The sequence below is a fragment of the Balaenoptera musculus genome, chromosome 13, assembly GCF_009873245.2.
Source record: "Balaenoptera musculus isolate JJ_BM4_2016_0621 chromosome 13, mBalMus1.pri.v3, whole genome shotgun sequence".
NCBI lineage: Eukaryota > Metazoa > Chordata > Mammalia > Artiodactyla > Balaenopteridae > Balaenoptera > Balaenoptera musculus.
This window is the reverse complement of record NC_045797.1, coordinates 83,319,810-83,335,402: the sequence shown is the minus strand read 5'-3', so window position 1 is coordinate 83,335,402 and position 15,593 is coordinate 83,319,810. Positions and strand designations below refer to the sequence as shown.

Here is a 15,593-nt window from a genome sequence, read left to right as displayed (position 1 = left end):
TGGAGGGAGTGGTGGTGATGGTAGTGGTGGGGGTTGTGGTGATGGTAGTGGTCGGGGGGGTGGTGATGGTAGCGGAGGGCTTGGTGGTGATGGTAGAGGTGGGGTGGGGGTGATGGTAGAGGTGGGGGTGGTGGTGATATTAGTGTTTGGGGGTGTGGACATATTTGCTCTTCTGTGACCCAGATTTTCTGGGGCTGGTGGCAAGGTGTCTTGGGAAGCACAGACCCTGATGTCTCTCTGGTAGCTACTCACGCCAGTGACATGGCAGGCAGATGGGAAAGTCTGCAGGAGATACCTGTCCACCTCCCTGAGACCCAGGGACTCTGAGTCCCTGGGACTAAGATTGCAACCAAGCCCCTTCCTCAGCAGAGACTGAAAACCCACAGCATGTCAAGGAGGGAAGGGCCCGAAGAAGCCCGCTCATTGTCCCGTCCATTTTATGGGAGGGGAAACCGAGGCCGAGGGAGTCTAAGGCATTTGTCAAAATGGCCTAGAGTCAGCAAAGGGAACCAGAACTGGAACCTATGCCTACCTTCTCCCGGCCCCGGGCTCCTTCCCTGAACCAGGCGCGGGAATGCTTGGGGCATCTCCTCACGGGACGGACGGTGAAGGGTACCAGAGGGGCCTGGCAGTTGGCCTGGGGCAACTGAAGCCTTTTCCCTTCTGGGTCACCGGGGCCGCACTTCCGGAAGAGGACTCGAGGCCGGCCCCTCCCGGGTGCCGCCTCCAGGCCTCTCCCACACCCTCAGGCCAGAGGCCAAAGGTTAGGGAGGCGGAGCCGGTGCTTGGCCCCGCCCCTGCTCCGAGATCCAGGCGGGGCTGAGACCGGGACAAGGCCTCAGCCGGGCAGAGTGCGCTAGAGAGGGGCAAGGGGCCGGCGTTGGAAGAGCGGCGGCCGGGCGCTGCAAGACCATCTGGGGGCGTGGTTAGGGCCGGGGGCGTGACCTGAGTGGGTTGATGGGTGGGGCTAAATTGGGGCGTGGTCGAGGCGGGGGCGGGTCCGCAGGAAACTTGAGCTCCCGCCCCGGCCGCGTGCCCCGCCTCCGGGCCCCGCCTTCGCGTCCCTTCCTTCCCGGGTCTGGCAGGCGGGCCGCGGCGACTGCAGACGGCGGACTGGCGGATCGGCGGACTGGCGGGCACCTCCACTTCGCTCTCTCCCTCACTGCCGGCTTCCTTTTGTCTTTCTGGGAGGAGATGAGCGCAGGGCCGGCGCGGCGGCTGCGGGCTCACGGAGGCCCGCGCTCCTAGGCACCCTTTCCGGCCTCGGCGCGCTCGCCCCTCACAGCGCCCCGCGCCCGCCCCAGCGCCGGTGGCTCGGAACTTGGGCTCGGGGAGCCGGCGGATAGCGTCCTGCGACGGAGCAGGTAGGAAAGGGACGGGCTGCAGGGTTGCGGGGAGTACGGGCGTGTGCACCGGCGTGCGCTGCGATCGGGCTCTCTGCGTGTGTGTGTGCGTGTGTGTGTTGAGGGGTGATTGTGTTTCTCTGCGCGGTGGAGTTGTAGGTGACTGAGTACGGTGGTGTGTCCCTGGAATGGCGTGTCCTCGTGGGGATCCGTGTGTGCAGTTCGATGTGCACATTTGGGGCTGCGTTTGTGGAATTGTGTGTCGGGGCGCAGTTGCTGGTGGGGACCGGGGCGGGGAGCGTGTCGTGTGTGAGCGGCTGTGCGTGAGGCGCGTGTGGCAGGGTGGGCGTGGGCGGTCCACCTCGAGCGCGGAGCCCGGGGTCCCGGCCGGCCGGCCCAGTGCAGACGGAGTACAGAGCCCCGGAGGATAGCTGGGATCCGAGGGGGCTAGCCCGGGCTTAGGGGGCAGCCCGGGCTAGCCCTGCCCGGGGACAGGTCCGCGCGGCCCACGTGAGTCGCCTGGGGAGGGGGCCCTCGCGGCGGCCATCTGCTCCCTCTTCCCCAGGCGGAGGGGCGACGTACAGAGCCCTGCTGCGGAGTTAGGAGCCCTGGCATCGCCGTGACTCGCACTGCGACCTGGGCCCGACACGCCACCTTCCCGGGTCGCGGTTTTCTTATAAAATGGGGACAGTTCCTCCCTCGGGGTCTGTCGTGACGGTTAAAATGAGAACCACTAAAGATAGCTCTCGGCCCAGTGCCTGGCACATAGTAGGTGTTAATGTTAATTGGATTAGCGTCTCTCTTTTAAAAAATCCTTTTGTTTTCTTTATCGTGGGTGGGACTCTTACACCCCCCCGCCACCCCGCGCGTGTTTTGTGCCTCACTCGCCGTCCTAACTTAACCATGAAGCTCCGAGATTCGAGAAAGTTTAGGCTGCCTGCTGCGCCGCCTCCCCGCCGCAGCTCCCGGGCGGCGCCGCCTCGAAGGTGCAGTAGCGCGCAGCGCGGGGCGCCGGCCCTTCTCTAGCTGCGAAGGCTCCGGCGCCCGAGCGGGGGTCCCTCTCCTGGCCGAAGGCAGAGGCTGCGGAAGTCAGGAGCCCTTTTGTTCAACAAGTGCCTAGTCCCCGGGGCGTGCACATCTGCAATCTGAGAGCCCCGGTGTGAAGTGGCGCTCCCCGCAGAGACGGATCTCGGGCTCCCAGGGCACCCTGGCCAGGCCTGGTCACGCCGAAGGCTGCCCCCTTTTCCTCCCCGCCAACATCGATTCCCCCTAGAGGAGCATGATTGCCGGGACGGCGAGTCCTGCCTTAGGCCCCCTGGCATTGAACACTCTCTGGATACCACCGCCCCCCACCCCCGTCAACGGCAATCCCCTCTCCCTTTGATCAGCCTTACGCAGGAGGCTGAGGGTCTGCATCCTAGTCCCACGCCTTAATTTTTAAATTGTTTAGTTTCAAACCTACTACTCATTGAACTGCAGTGAATGTGCACACAGCTCTAACCACGATTCTCTCTCTGGCGGAGTCCTGCCAGCAGCACCACAGCGCTTGCTCAGACCCAGCAGGGTGAGCTGGCCAGGGCTGCTCTGCCGCCTTCTGCCCCAGCCAGTGATTCCTTTCCTCCATCTCTGGTTTCTTCCTCTCAGGACCCTTCCCGGTAGGAAAAAAAAAAAAACCCTTCGCCAAGGGAGCAGCTGACCTCATGGTACGTGAGGTTGTTAAAATGAAGCACTGGCATGGAGTGGGCAGGGCCCGCGTTTGGGTCTAGGTGCCTTTCTAAGTATCAGATGCTCCCGGTTGGTGTTCTCAAGGAAGCTTGTTCAGGCTTTTATGACACAGTAGCAGAAACCTCTGGTTTGTCTTCCACCAGGACCGAAGCCCTGAGATCTCAACAGTGATTGCAGGTCAGGGGAACGAATAAGCTAATTTGTTATCCTGATTTGGTGTCAGGAGCATACTTAGAATGGAACCTGCTTTTCGTGTTTCGTAAAATGGTTTTATATCCTTGAGGAGAGAAGGCTCTTGATCTGAATCCTATTCTCTTCCCCATAATTCAATTCAATAATAATATTTAAAAAAATTCAGTCTGACTTTCTCTGCTCAGAAGACAGACCAAAAGCTGGGATTTTTTCCCCCCTAGTTAAAACCAGCCCTTTGCCTTAAGGAAACCAGTGTTTTGGCCCTAGATCTATTTCTGTTTCACTTTTGAAAGCGCCTGTAATTACCGAGCTCTTGAGGTTTTGTTGGATAATGTGCCAGAGGGAAGGGCCAGGGGCTCTGCCTCCTGTTTGCCGTGGGCCGTGGTGCCATGTTCTCGCCTTGCCTGCTCCATTTGCATTCCGATTTTTGTAAGTTGGAAAATAGATGTCAACGTGCGATAATAATTTGGGAGACCTGGCTTTGGGAATCAGATGCCCGGAAGGTCATCTTCTTGTGGAGAAACAAGAATAAGTCAAAACCCCAGAAGAACAAAGATTTGCCCCAACTCTAGCCAATGACCCATTCATTTCCAATAAGCCCTTCTAGAGAGAGACTCTAGAGAAATAAAAAGCTTGGATGAATTCCTTCAGAATTTGTCCTAATGTCCCTTTCTGGCCACAGGGCTGTGCAAAATTAGAAATACAAGCGACAGAAGGGCAAGGAGTGGGCCCCCGTTGGCCCACACTCCCCAGCCTGGGCCTTGCACTCACCAAGCCCCATTTCTATTGGAGCTGCTGTGGCGTTTCATCTGGTAAAGAGGTAGTGCTATCATCTGGGGCTGGCACCCCCCTCTTTTCAGGGCTCTGTGTGCACAATTCCAAGGTCACCATTCACATAAAACACCATGGTGAGGGACTTCCCCGGTGGTCCAGTGGTTAAGACCTCGCCTTCCAATGCAGGGGGTGTGGGTTTGATCCCTGGTCGGGGAGCTAAGATCCCGCGGTGATCCCATGGTTTTCTCGTGGCCAGAAAACCAAAACATAAAACGGAAGCAGTATTGCAACAAATTCAATGAAGCCTTTAAAAATGGTCCACATCAAAAAAAAAAAATCTTTAAAAACAAAACAAAACAAAAAACACCATGGTGAGTGTTCGTCCCTCAGGGTAGGCTGTATTCCGCTTATTCCCACAGGCCTCCCCCAGACTTACTCTAAGACCTTGCATTGCCACTTGGAAGTAGTAGAGTGCCAAGGTCTGATAATCCAGGGTACTAATAAGGAGCCCCAGAGTTTATTTGGCACCAGATAGCAAGCTTCTTGGCAGCCAAAATTTTATCTAGGTTGGGGATTGGGTTTGTATTAGAATTTAGCATTCCAGCAAGCCCTAAACAGTGCTTGTTTTTTGCAGGATAATGCTTCCAATTTATGAGTTGCCAGCCTGGACTTGATGGGGGATTACGTGTGTTTTGCTAGTTTGTCAGCCCCTGATGTCGTTGTGCTTGGGGGGGAGGGCACTTGGAGGCTTAATCATGCTCTACTTTAGGACTCACCATTATCCCACAGTCTCGCTGGGTTCCTTTCACGTTTTCATGCCCACACGCAAGTCTGCACATCTGTGCATCTCATGTGGCTCTTGTCTTCTTCCCTTTGGGTTGAGTTTCTAATCAGGGGATGACAGAGGGTAATTGTATATGGAGATAGCAGAGCGGGCTTAGGGCCTCTCAGTGCCACTTGCCCCATGGAAAAAACTCTTTCTTTCAAATCACTTTCCACCAAAAAGAAAAAAAATCCGTTGGAATCTACTGGTGTGGGTTTAATGTAACTTCAGGTAATCAATACAGTTTGACAGGTGGAACATTTCTTAGGCACTGAGCAAGGTGCAAGTCTAAAGAATTAAAAGGAAAAAAATCATCTGAAAAGCTCAGTGAATCCTTGAAGAGAGCCTTGCCTCGGCCATGTCATTTCAAGTCGAATTGAATTTCAGAGGCAATGCTTCATATCTTTGCGTTCATGACACGTGACTAACTAAAGACACTTTCTGAGAGGCCTCAGGCTCCCTCCCCCGCCTGCATCAGGGCAGCAAAGATGCCTTCTTTTACCTTTACATTTTCATTTATAAGCCCAGTGCACCCTACCCCTAGACCCCTGCTTGCTAATCCAGTAGCTGTGTTTTCTGGATATTTGTCTCTTTTTAGAGTCTTAGTACAACCCAGGCTGGCAGGAAGCCAGAAGACTGGAGTAGGGGTGCTGGCATCAGCCTCACCTGCCTCGTTAGACGAGACGTCTTCTTTGAGGAGCTAGTGATGGGTTTCTGACCCTTGATTAAGAAATACTCAGGATTGTTAAATTCTGACTCTTTGGATAAAGCAGCCATGGTCTTGGACACAGGAAAAAAGCTTTTGGAGGTATGCAGTTCCCCTCTTGAAAGTCTTCCCTGATTGCCTGAATACCCTGTTGCCCTAGCCGAAGTCTTCCCTTGCTGTGTGTCCCCTTGGTCAGGCACCTGCTGTCACGTCTGTGCACTGACAGTGGGCTCTCCCACCACCCTGACGCAGTGCTGTGTGTGTGCTCCGTGCTACTACACGTCAAAGCAGAGCCCAGAGTCCACCGCCCCCTGCCCTTCCCCCATTTCCCCACCCATCTAATGGGTCAGACCTCTGCTGCCCAGCCCTCCTCCCCATCCCCACGCCTCTTCTTCCCAACGCCCAGCAAAGCCTGATGCCTTAGCCTGGAGCTCGGCTTCCATTTCATCCTGTCCCTTTCCACCCCCCTCAACCCCCCGGTTCATTCTCTTCCTCACTAACTTCTTCTGAACACCTACTGTGGCCTTGCTTCAAGCTGGGCTCCGAAAGCTGGGCACGGGCTTCATCCCTGCCCCTGAGAGCTTGGTCTTGGCTGGGGGTGGGGAGAACATCTAGTGAGCTGGTGGAATTGACAGGTGCTGGGACGGCAGCTCCCACCCCGGCCCGGGCCTGGGGAAGAGCCTCGGGAGGAGGTGTCTGGAGGGAGGTGGGGGAGTGGAGCGGCTGGAGGTGGGACAGTGAGGGTGAGGCCAGGCAGGTGGGCACAGCGTCTTTCTTCTCTCCCAGCCAGACTTGATCCACTAAACTCCTACTCGATCTTTAAAAAATTTTTTTTCAATTAACAGCTTTATTGAGGTGTAATTCCTATACCACAGAGTGTACCCATTTAAAGTGTATTAGTAGGACTTCCCTGATGGCGCAGTGGTTGAGAATCCGCCTGCCAATGCAGGGGACACGTGTTCGAGCCCTGGTCCGGGAAGATCCCACATGCTGCAGAGCAACTAAGCCCGTGCGCCACAACTACTGAGCCTGCGCTCTAGAGCCTGCAAGCCACGACTGCTGAGCCAGTGTGCCACAATTACTGAAGCCCGTGTGCCTAGAGCCCGTGCTCTGCAACAAGAGAAGCCTGTGCACCGCAACAAAGAGTAGCCCCAGCTCGCTGCAACTAGAGGAAGCCCACGCGCAGCAACAAAGACCCAACGCAGCCAAAAAAAAAGTGTATTTTTAGATGGGACTTCCCTGGTGGTCCAGTGGTTAGGACTCTGAGGTTTCACTGCCGTGGGTGAAGGTTCTATCTCTGATGGGGAACTAAGATCCCGTATGCTGCACGGCGTGGCCAAAAAAAAAAAAACACAACTATTATTCGATACTTTTCAGTAAACTTACAGAGTTGTGCAACTGTCACCACAATCCAGTTTTAGAGCGTTTCCCTTGGCCCCGGAAGGCTCCCTCCCTCGTGCCCATTAGCTGTCACTCCCTGTTCCCACCCCTGGCCCCGGGCAACTACCCACCGGCTTTCTGTGTCTAGATTTGCCTTTTCTTCCTCTGGTTCCTTTTATAGATTTGGTTCAAGGGTCCCCTCTGGGAGGCCTTCCTGGAGTCTTCCAGTTAGAATTGGCTTCTCCCTCAGGCTGCTAAAGTAGCCAGTGCTGTCTCCCTGTGGGTTGGGGAGCTCTTTGAAGGAGCCTCAGGTCTTACTGGCCCCTCATCTGTCACCTAGCACAGCGCCGGGCACCTGGGATGCCCAGAGCATGTTGGCTGGACTAACTGAAGTTGCCTCCCTCACGTTTCTTTTGTGAACTCCGGAGTATCCAGCAAAGTGTTGGAATTTAAAGTACAGGGTGTGTAATTGTGTTGTGAGGCCCTGCTACATTATCTTGTTTCAGCAGGAACATGCGAGGCAAATGGTATCAAACCCATTTTTTAAAATGAAAACATGGAGGATGCCCAGGGCAAAATAAGTAGCCCAAAGCCATTGGTAGATAGTAGAAGAAGCAAGAATTAAACCTTCTCTTCCACACCTATTAGGTAGTAAGGAGATGCACTTCTGTGGCTTTTCCTGCCATCACCTCCCAGGCAATGTAAATTCCTTCGAGGGCATGAGTGGTACAGGGCGCAGCTTCCTTTGCCCCAGTACTTGGCCTGGTAGGAGTGACTCAGTTTAAGTGTGTGGACACGCAGAGAGGTTTCTTGGTCAATAGATGTGGAGGAAGGCCCTGGGGGAGGGAGGGGGTGCATGTGCCGCCACACATTGTGCGTTTCAGAAGTCTCTTCCTGTGTCATCTTTTTAATTAATTAATTTTATTTATTTTTGGCTGCGTTGGGTCTTCGTTGCTGAGCGCAGGTGTTCTCTAGTTGTGGCGAGTGGGGGCTACTCTTCGTTGTGGTGTGCGAGCTTGTCATTGCGGTGGCTTCTCTTGTTTCGGAGCACGGGCACTAGGCCACGCAGGCTCAGTAGTTGTGGCGCTCGGGCTTAGTTGCTCCGCGGCATGTGGGATCTTCCCAGACCAGGGCTCGAACCCGTGTCCCCTGCACTGGCAGACGGATTCCTAACCCCTGCGCTGCCAGGGAAGTCCCCTCTTGTGTCAGTTTTGTTCTTTGAGGAAAGTAGCAGGGGAGGAGATCCCATTTTACAAATGTGCAGCCTGAGACACAGAAATTGTATACCCACTGTATATAGGTCGATCTGGGTCTGGTGTGTAGACCACCAGGTCACAAATGGTCTCTACCACTCACTGATGCAGAGAACTTTCACCGCGGGCACTGAGAGTGTCTTGTTTCTTCCTGAAGGATTGGGGTTGTTGGACCCTATTTTTCAGAATATCCCAGGGGAAGGACCAGGGATGGGGTCAGGCAGACCGGGGTTCCAGTCAGTCTCTGCTCTGTTGTTTATTGGCTGAGTGACCCTTTCTGAGTTTGCTCATGTGGGAAAAGGGGCTCTGGGCCCCCATCAGACAACGTCATGAAACCTGGATGTAGAGGACCCAGTTGAGTCCGGCTGGTCACATGTCTGCGGAAACGGAGGCTGCTGCATGGCTTCCTCAGCGATAAGTGTTTCTTTTCAAATTCAGGTTTATTAGGCATATTTTGACCCAGACTGTAGCAGCAAGGCACGTGACATGAGAGCCTGTGAATATGTGTGTGCCAAGGGTCCTGGAAGGGAGCCGGGGGGGCCATGATTTGGAGTTTGGGGAGCTGCCGTGTTGGATTGTCCCAGCTCTCGTCTCCTGCGAAGCGTCGCTCAGGGTCCCTCATGCCGCCACACTGACCCTGAACTTGGGCGGGGGCGGCACATAGAGAGAGACCGGTGGGCTATTCCTCAGACATTAGGAGGCCCAGACCCCCTAATCCCCTCCCCCCCGTGGGCACTTGGAAAGCGTTTATTAGTTTGGATGCGTGGGTGCCAATGGGCTGAAGGGGGGCTCCTGGCAACACTGGCAGAGTTATGATTCTGAGCAGCCGTATGTGTGGATCGCAGTGCTGTTTTCCCTCCAGCAGCAAAATGCTCGGGTCTCTGCTTCCTTCCTGTGCATTTAACAGACGTTTCCAGAAGACAGAATTGACGACAGCTCCCCACCCTTCCCTGTCACTCCCATCCTTTCTCTCTGCTGCGCTGTAATCCACTTTTGGAGGGAAGTGAGGACCTCTCCAAATCAATCACCTGGGTTTAAAGACAGTCGTTTCCAAGGTCGTGCCATTTTCTGTATTTACGGGCGTGGCTGAGTGAGCCGGTGGGGGGTCCCCTGACGGGCAGGACTGGTGGCGGGCTCGCCCCCCTCTCACTCTCAGCCCTCGCCAGAGCGTGGGGCGGCGGCGGCGGCAGGAATGAGGCTTTATTAAAAATCCCTCAGTCGTGCGGTGCCAGTGCCACGCTTTGTGACGCAGCCTGGGCTGCCTGGCTCAGCCTCCAGGGGTGGGAGCCCCGCCGTGCTGCCTGCTCCGGCTCGTTTGGGTGTGTTTCTCCTTCCTGGTGAGTAAAGGTAGAAACAGGCCTTGGACAGGGGCTAAGTCCTGGCTTTCCTTCATGCCAGAACTTTGGCATGCTTATTCTCTGGGGATGGCTTTTTTTCTCTTCTTTCTCTCTAAAGACAGGATGAAGGATTATTGCTTTTATTAGCCTACATTCCCGGTGATGTGCTTTTACCTGACCTAAAGACAATATGGCCTGGCTGACTGTTCTCAGAGCTAGCTGTAAAGTGAAAGCTTGTGCATTTGGGAATTATTTTCAACATTGTTGTGGGGGTGGGGCAGGGGAGGTGTAGCACAGGTAAGGGACTCCAGGTCCTCGGGGCCAGGGACTCTCAAGCAGTGTAAAGGTCTCCCTGTGTTCCTTCCACTGTAACTCCTTCCCCCTGTGTGTTGTCCCGGGCCAGTTGCTGGCTTTCCAGTGCAACCACATCATCCTCATCATCGCCCGTCACTGTTAGTTACCATCACTGTCACCCTCATCATCACCATCACCACTATCATCACCATCACCACCACTAGCACCACTATCATCACCATCACCACTATCATCACCATCACCACTATCATCACCATCACCACCACTAGCACCACTATCATCACCATCACCACTATCATCACCATCACCACTATCATCACCATCACCACCACTAGCACCACTATCATCACCATCACCACTATCATCACCATCACCACTATAGCCACCACCATGATCACCGTCATCATCATTCAGTCTCAGCATTGCTTCCCAAACTTCGGCTACTGCATCACGTAGCCCATTTCTGCTGAATTAGCTGTTCTTTGGGGGGATGCCCCCTAGTGTTAGGGGGGTCACGAGGGGAGTTACGACAGGGTGGTGGTAGGCACAGAGGACCCAAACGGGTGGATGATGGAATGTTACTCTGCAAGTGGCCTCATGAGAATAACTAATCTGTAAGATTCTTGGACAAATCTCACCTGCAATGATTAATTTTATGTGTCAGATAAAATTTTATTTTTTAATTTTATGCGACAGGGCTAAGGGATGCCCAGGTAGCTGGTAAACCATTATGTATGGGATGTATGGGTATGTCTGTGAGGGTGTCTCTGAAAGAAATTAGCATTTGGTTCAGTAGACAGAGTAAAGAAGATTGCCCTCACCATTGTGGATGGGTGTCATCTAATCCATTGAGGGCCTGAGTAGAACAGAAAGGCAGAGGAAGGAGAAATTGGCTCTTTCTCTTGAGCTAGGACATGTATCTTCTCCTGTCCTTGGACTTCAGTGTTCCTGGTTCTTGGGCCTTTGGACGTGAACTGGGACTTACACCGCTGGCTTTCTTGGTTCTCCAGCATGTAGGATGTCTTGGCCTCAAATTGTGTGAGCCAATTTCTGTAATAAATCTATCTATATATGTATATACAGTAGTCCCCCTTATCGGTGGTTTCACTTTCCACGGTTTCAATTACCTGTGCTCAACTGTGGTCCAAAAATGTTAAATGGAAAATTCTAGAAATAATTCCTAAGTTTAAAATTTTGCGATGGGAGAACAGTATGGAGGTTCCTCAAAAAACTGAAAATAGAACTACCATACGACCCAGCAATCCCACTACTGGGCATATACCCTGAGAAAACCATAATTCAAAAAGAGGCATGTACCACAATGTTCATTGCAGCTCTATTTACAATAACCAGGACATGGAAGCAACCTAAGTGTCCATCAACAGGTGAATGGATAAAGAGGACGTGGCACATATATACAATGGAGTATTACTCAGCCATAAAAAGAAATGAAATTGAGTTATTTGTAGTGACGTGGATGGACCTAGGGACTGTCATACAGAGTGAAGTAAGTCAGCAAGAGAAAAACAAATACCGTATGCTAACACATATATATGGAATCTTAAAAAAAAAAAAAGGTTCTGAAGAACCTAGGGGCAGGACAGGAATAAAGACGCAGACATAGAGAATGGACTTGAGGACACGGGGAGGGGGAAGGGTAAGCTGGGACGAAGTGAGAGAGTGGCATGGACATATATACACTACCAAATGTAAAATAGATAGCGAGTGGGAAGCAGCCGCATGGTACAGGGAGATCAGCTCGGTGCTTTGTGACCACCTAGAAGGGTGGGATAGGGAGGGTGGGAGGGAGACGCAAGATGGTGGGGATATGGATGGGGACATATGTATATGTATAGCTGATTCGCTTTGTTATACAGCAGCAACTAACACACCACTGTAAAGCAATGATACTCCAATAAAGATGTTAAAAAAAGAAAAAAAGAAAATAAAATAAAATTTTGTGATGTTCTGAGTAGCATAACGAAATATCACACTGTCCCACTTCATTCCCCTGGGATCCCCAACCATCAATATCATCTGCTCCTGACATCCAACCATCAACATCTTCATGGCTCAAGTGATCCAGGATCCCCAAAGCAGATGATCCTCCTGACGTATCATCAGAAGGTCAGTAGAAGCCTAACATAACATCGTAATGCGTACGTCATTCACCTCACTTTATCTCATCATGTAGGCCTTTTATCATCTCATGTCATCATAAGAAGGATGAGAATGGTACAATATGCTATTTTGAGAGAGAGACCATATTCATATAACTTTTATTACAGTAAATTGTTATAATTGTTCTATTTTATTATTATTGTTGTTAATCTCTTACTGTGCCTAATTTATAGTTTAAACTTTATCATAGGTATGTATGTACAGGAAAAAAATATAGCAATATAGGGTTCAGTACTGTCTGTGGTTTTAGGCATCCACTGGTGGTCTTGGAACGTATCCCCCTCGGATAAGGGGGGACTACTGTATGTGTGTGTGTGTATGTATATATATGTGTGTGTGTGTATACACACACACACACAAGATATAAGATATATGCATATCCTGTATTTGCATATGTCTCTTTATCTGGAGAACGCTGGCTAATTCACCACCCATTCTTTCAGGCCCAGGGGGGAGCCATTGTCACCTTTGTCCCCCCAGGGAGGACAGATTGGGCTCCTGGCCGTATTCTCCAGGCCCTTTGCTGATGCGCCTCTCTAGGGCCTGACCTAGCAGGTTGGGGACTGAGCTCCTCTGCCTCTCCCGGGGCAGTGGGCCTCTTTGCATATGGGGCCCCTGTGGATTTCTCCTCCGTGGCCCCGCATTCCTGGCACTGAGCCTGGGACTCAGTGGATGTCCAGATGTGTGGCCAAACCACCATCCTCTTCTCTCAACTGTAGGATGGTGAGTGAATTGAATTATTTAAAACTTAGCACCTCAGCTAAGGGGCTTGCTTTGCAGTCCTGAATGTGCGACTGTGCGGTTCAGTGCACTAATGCTGTTTCCTGTGCTGTCACTGGTGGTGAGTGTTTTACGTGTTCATGAAAATTGCAGGACAGTGGCCTGGAAAGCATCACGACGTTATGGGCTGGTGGAGTGACTGCCCTCCTGTTATGAATGTCTAGTTTCACTTGGCATGGGCAGCTTTTCCTCCCCAGATCTCAGTTTCCTCATTTGTCAAATGCAGCTCGGGGCTAGATAACCTGTAAATTCTCTGTCAGCTCTACAAGCCAGGAAAAATGCTTAAAATTGTAAACTTGAGGGGCTTCCCTGGCGGTCCAGTGGTTAAGACTCCTCGCCTCCACTGCAGGGGGTGCAGGTTTGATCCCTGGTTGGGGAACTAAGATCCCACATGCCGCGCGGAGTGGCCAAAAAAAAAAAAAGTAAATTTGAGTTGTAAGGCACATCCAACATAAAGCATAGAGAGAATTTTTATAGCTAAACTGACTGCAACAAAAAAATGAACCTCTTACGAAACACAGATGCAACTGCCATCTGAAGAGCTGGCATCACAATTCAGAAGAGAGTGATAATATTGAGGAACAAATTTGTGGAGCACAGACTAGAAGGAAGGGGTAGGGCAGAGGGTACTGAACTTAGGGGGATGACCTTTGTGTGTTTCATCCACCCATCCGTCCATTCAGTGCCTTCTTATAACTTCCTGTGCCAGGGGTGGTACTATGTCTTAAGGAAGCTGAGATTAAGAAGACAGGGACTCCTGGTACCAAGGAGGAGTGTGATTTCATGGGGTATTCGCTGTGGGAGCACGGAAGCAGGTTGGCAGCTGAGCTGAGATCTTAGGCTCTAGATCCGAGAGCCTTACTTAGAAGCTGTTTACGATTCCTTTTTTTAAAAAAAATTATTTATTTGGTTGCACTGGGTCTTAGTTGCAGCAGGCGGGATCCTTAGTTGCGGCTCGCCGGCTCATTAGTTACAGCACGTGGGCTCCTTAGTTGCGGCTCGCCAGCTCCTTAGTTGCGGCATGTGAATGCTTAGTTGCGGCATGCATATGGGATCTAGTTCCCTGACCAGGGATCGAACCCAGGCCCCCTCCATTGGAAGCGCGGAGCCTTAGCCACTGTGCCACCAGGGAAGTCCCATGTTTACAATTCCTTTAAGAGGGCAATCTGGCAAGAAAAGCCAGCGTAGAGGATGTAGATGTTGCCTTCCTCGGTGTAATGGGGCACTTCTGTTTTTTCTGGGAGGTCATGCCGCTCACGATCTAAGAAACTGGTGGACTGAACTTCTTGTTTTGACTAATTGTGAGCCAGAGAAAAGTCAGAATTAGGGAGTTTTGTAGAAGATAAGTAATTGTATTATTTTCAGACAAAAGTATATGTATTGATGCAAACTCCTGACCAGCTTTCACCTCAAATTGGTCTTTTTAATGAGTTACTAAGAATTCTTTGAAATGAACATATTTCTGGCAGTAAGCTAGTTAAGTATTTGCTAAAGGGGTTGAAAATAAGCAATTTAAACGTGTCTCTTAAATATGGGGCTGAAAAGCAAGATGTAGAACTAGATAGGGAGGGAAAAAAGGGTCAGAGAAAATAGATGGGAAGGAAATATACCGAACTGTTAGCAGTTGAGTCTGATGGGATCATGAGTGGTTTCTCTTTTCTGCTTTTTCATATTGCTCTACATTCTAAATTTTCACCCACGGGAATGTATTAGTTTTGCAATTAGGAAAAAAAGAAGGTTTTAAAAAGGAACCCCAAGAACACATTCCTCTGATAACCTTGTTTACCCTCTTAATTTGCTTAGCAAACTTTCTTTTTATAGGCAGACTGGCTGGAACCCATAAATTCCATACTTGTGATGATTTGAATTAATGGAAATTTATCATGCTACATTGTTAGAATTTGTTAATCTCATCTAAATTCAATACTGAGTAACTCTATTAACTTGGATATAAAAAAAAAATGTTCCAAGTCTTACAAGAAATTCGCCATTTCAACATGGCAGGGGTAGAGTTTGTTTATGATCTAGGATGTGCTTCTTCCGTTTTGTTTGCTTCACTTTGGGCGTTCACTTTGTTTCTTGACCTGGAAGGAGGCTTCGCGGCTCCTGCTGTGTTGACATTGGGTCTTTTAATGAGGTGGTTTGATGTCCTCGGACCACCTACCCCTGCTTTTCCTTCTGTATTCTCATCACTGAGTGATCGCGCAGTGGCCCTCTTCCAGGAATAATCTCCTTACTGTTTGTCTCTCAGGCTGATGTTTTTTAGCTCCCTATTTGAAAATAACTTTTTTGGTTTCCCATCCCATCCCAGCCCTTCCTTCCTGACTCCCCCAGAGTGGAACTGCTGGTCTTCAGCTCCTGCAAATTGAAGGACTTCTGAGGGTGATCCTTCCCCGCTGCCTGTCTGCTCCTGCCTTGAACTTGGGTTGATATTGGGTTGACTTGGGTTGACCTTGGGTTGATCTTGGGCTTATGTTGGGTTGACTGTATTTATTTACCGGCTGGTGAGCAGGGCCATCTCAGCCCTTGTTAGGGCCGTGCCTGACTTTTGGTGGCATCCCTCCAAAGGCTTCTTAGGCTGTTATTCCTGTCGTTCTGCAGAGGTTTAATCTGTCTGAGTCCAGGATATTGAGTCAGCAGTGGAAAGTTATGAAGGCAGAGCCAGCCATAAGAGAAATTGGCTAATAGGAAAGATTAATTTCAGAGTGAATGAAGGAGAGGGATGCTTGGGGGCTGGGCTCTCTCTCCAGGCAAATAATATTGCTATAAAATGTGATAAATCAG

General features: G+C 51.1%; 1 protein-coding gene across 4 annotated transcripts in view; it reads left to right on the top strand.

Moving 5' to 3' along the window:
• The first annotated feature begins 1,051 nt into the window (after positions 1–1,051).
• HPCAL1 (hippocalcin like 1) overlaps positions 1,052–15,593 on the top strand; it is a 111,638-nt gene continuing 97,096 nt past the window's right edge. For 2 of the 4 annotated variants that reach the window (XM_036873205.1, XM_036873203.1), the window contains exon 1: positions 1,052–1,364. The gene's annotated coding sequence lies outside the window, so the exon portion shown is untranslated. Of the gene's footprint in view, positions 1,365–11,926; positions 11,976–15,593 lie in introns of all 4 variants that reach the window. The other 2 variants (XM_036873204.1, XM_036873206.1) reach the window with 2 other exon arrangements.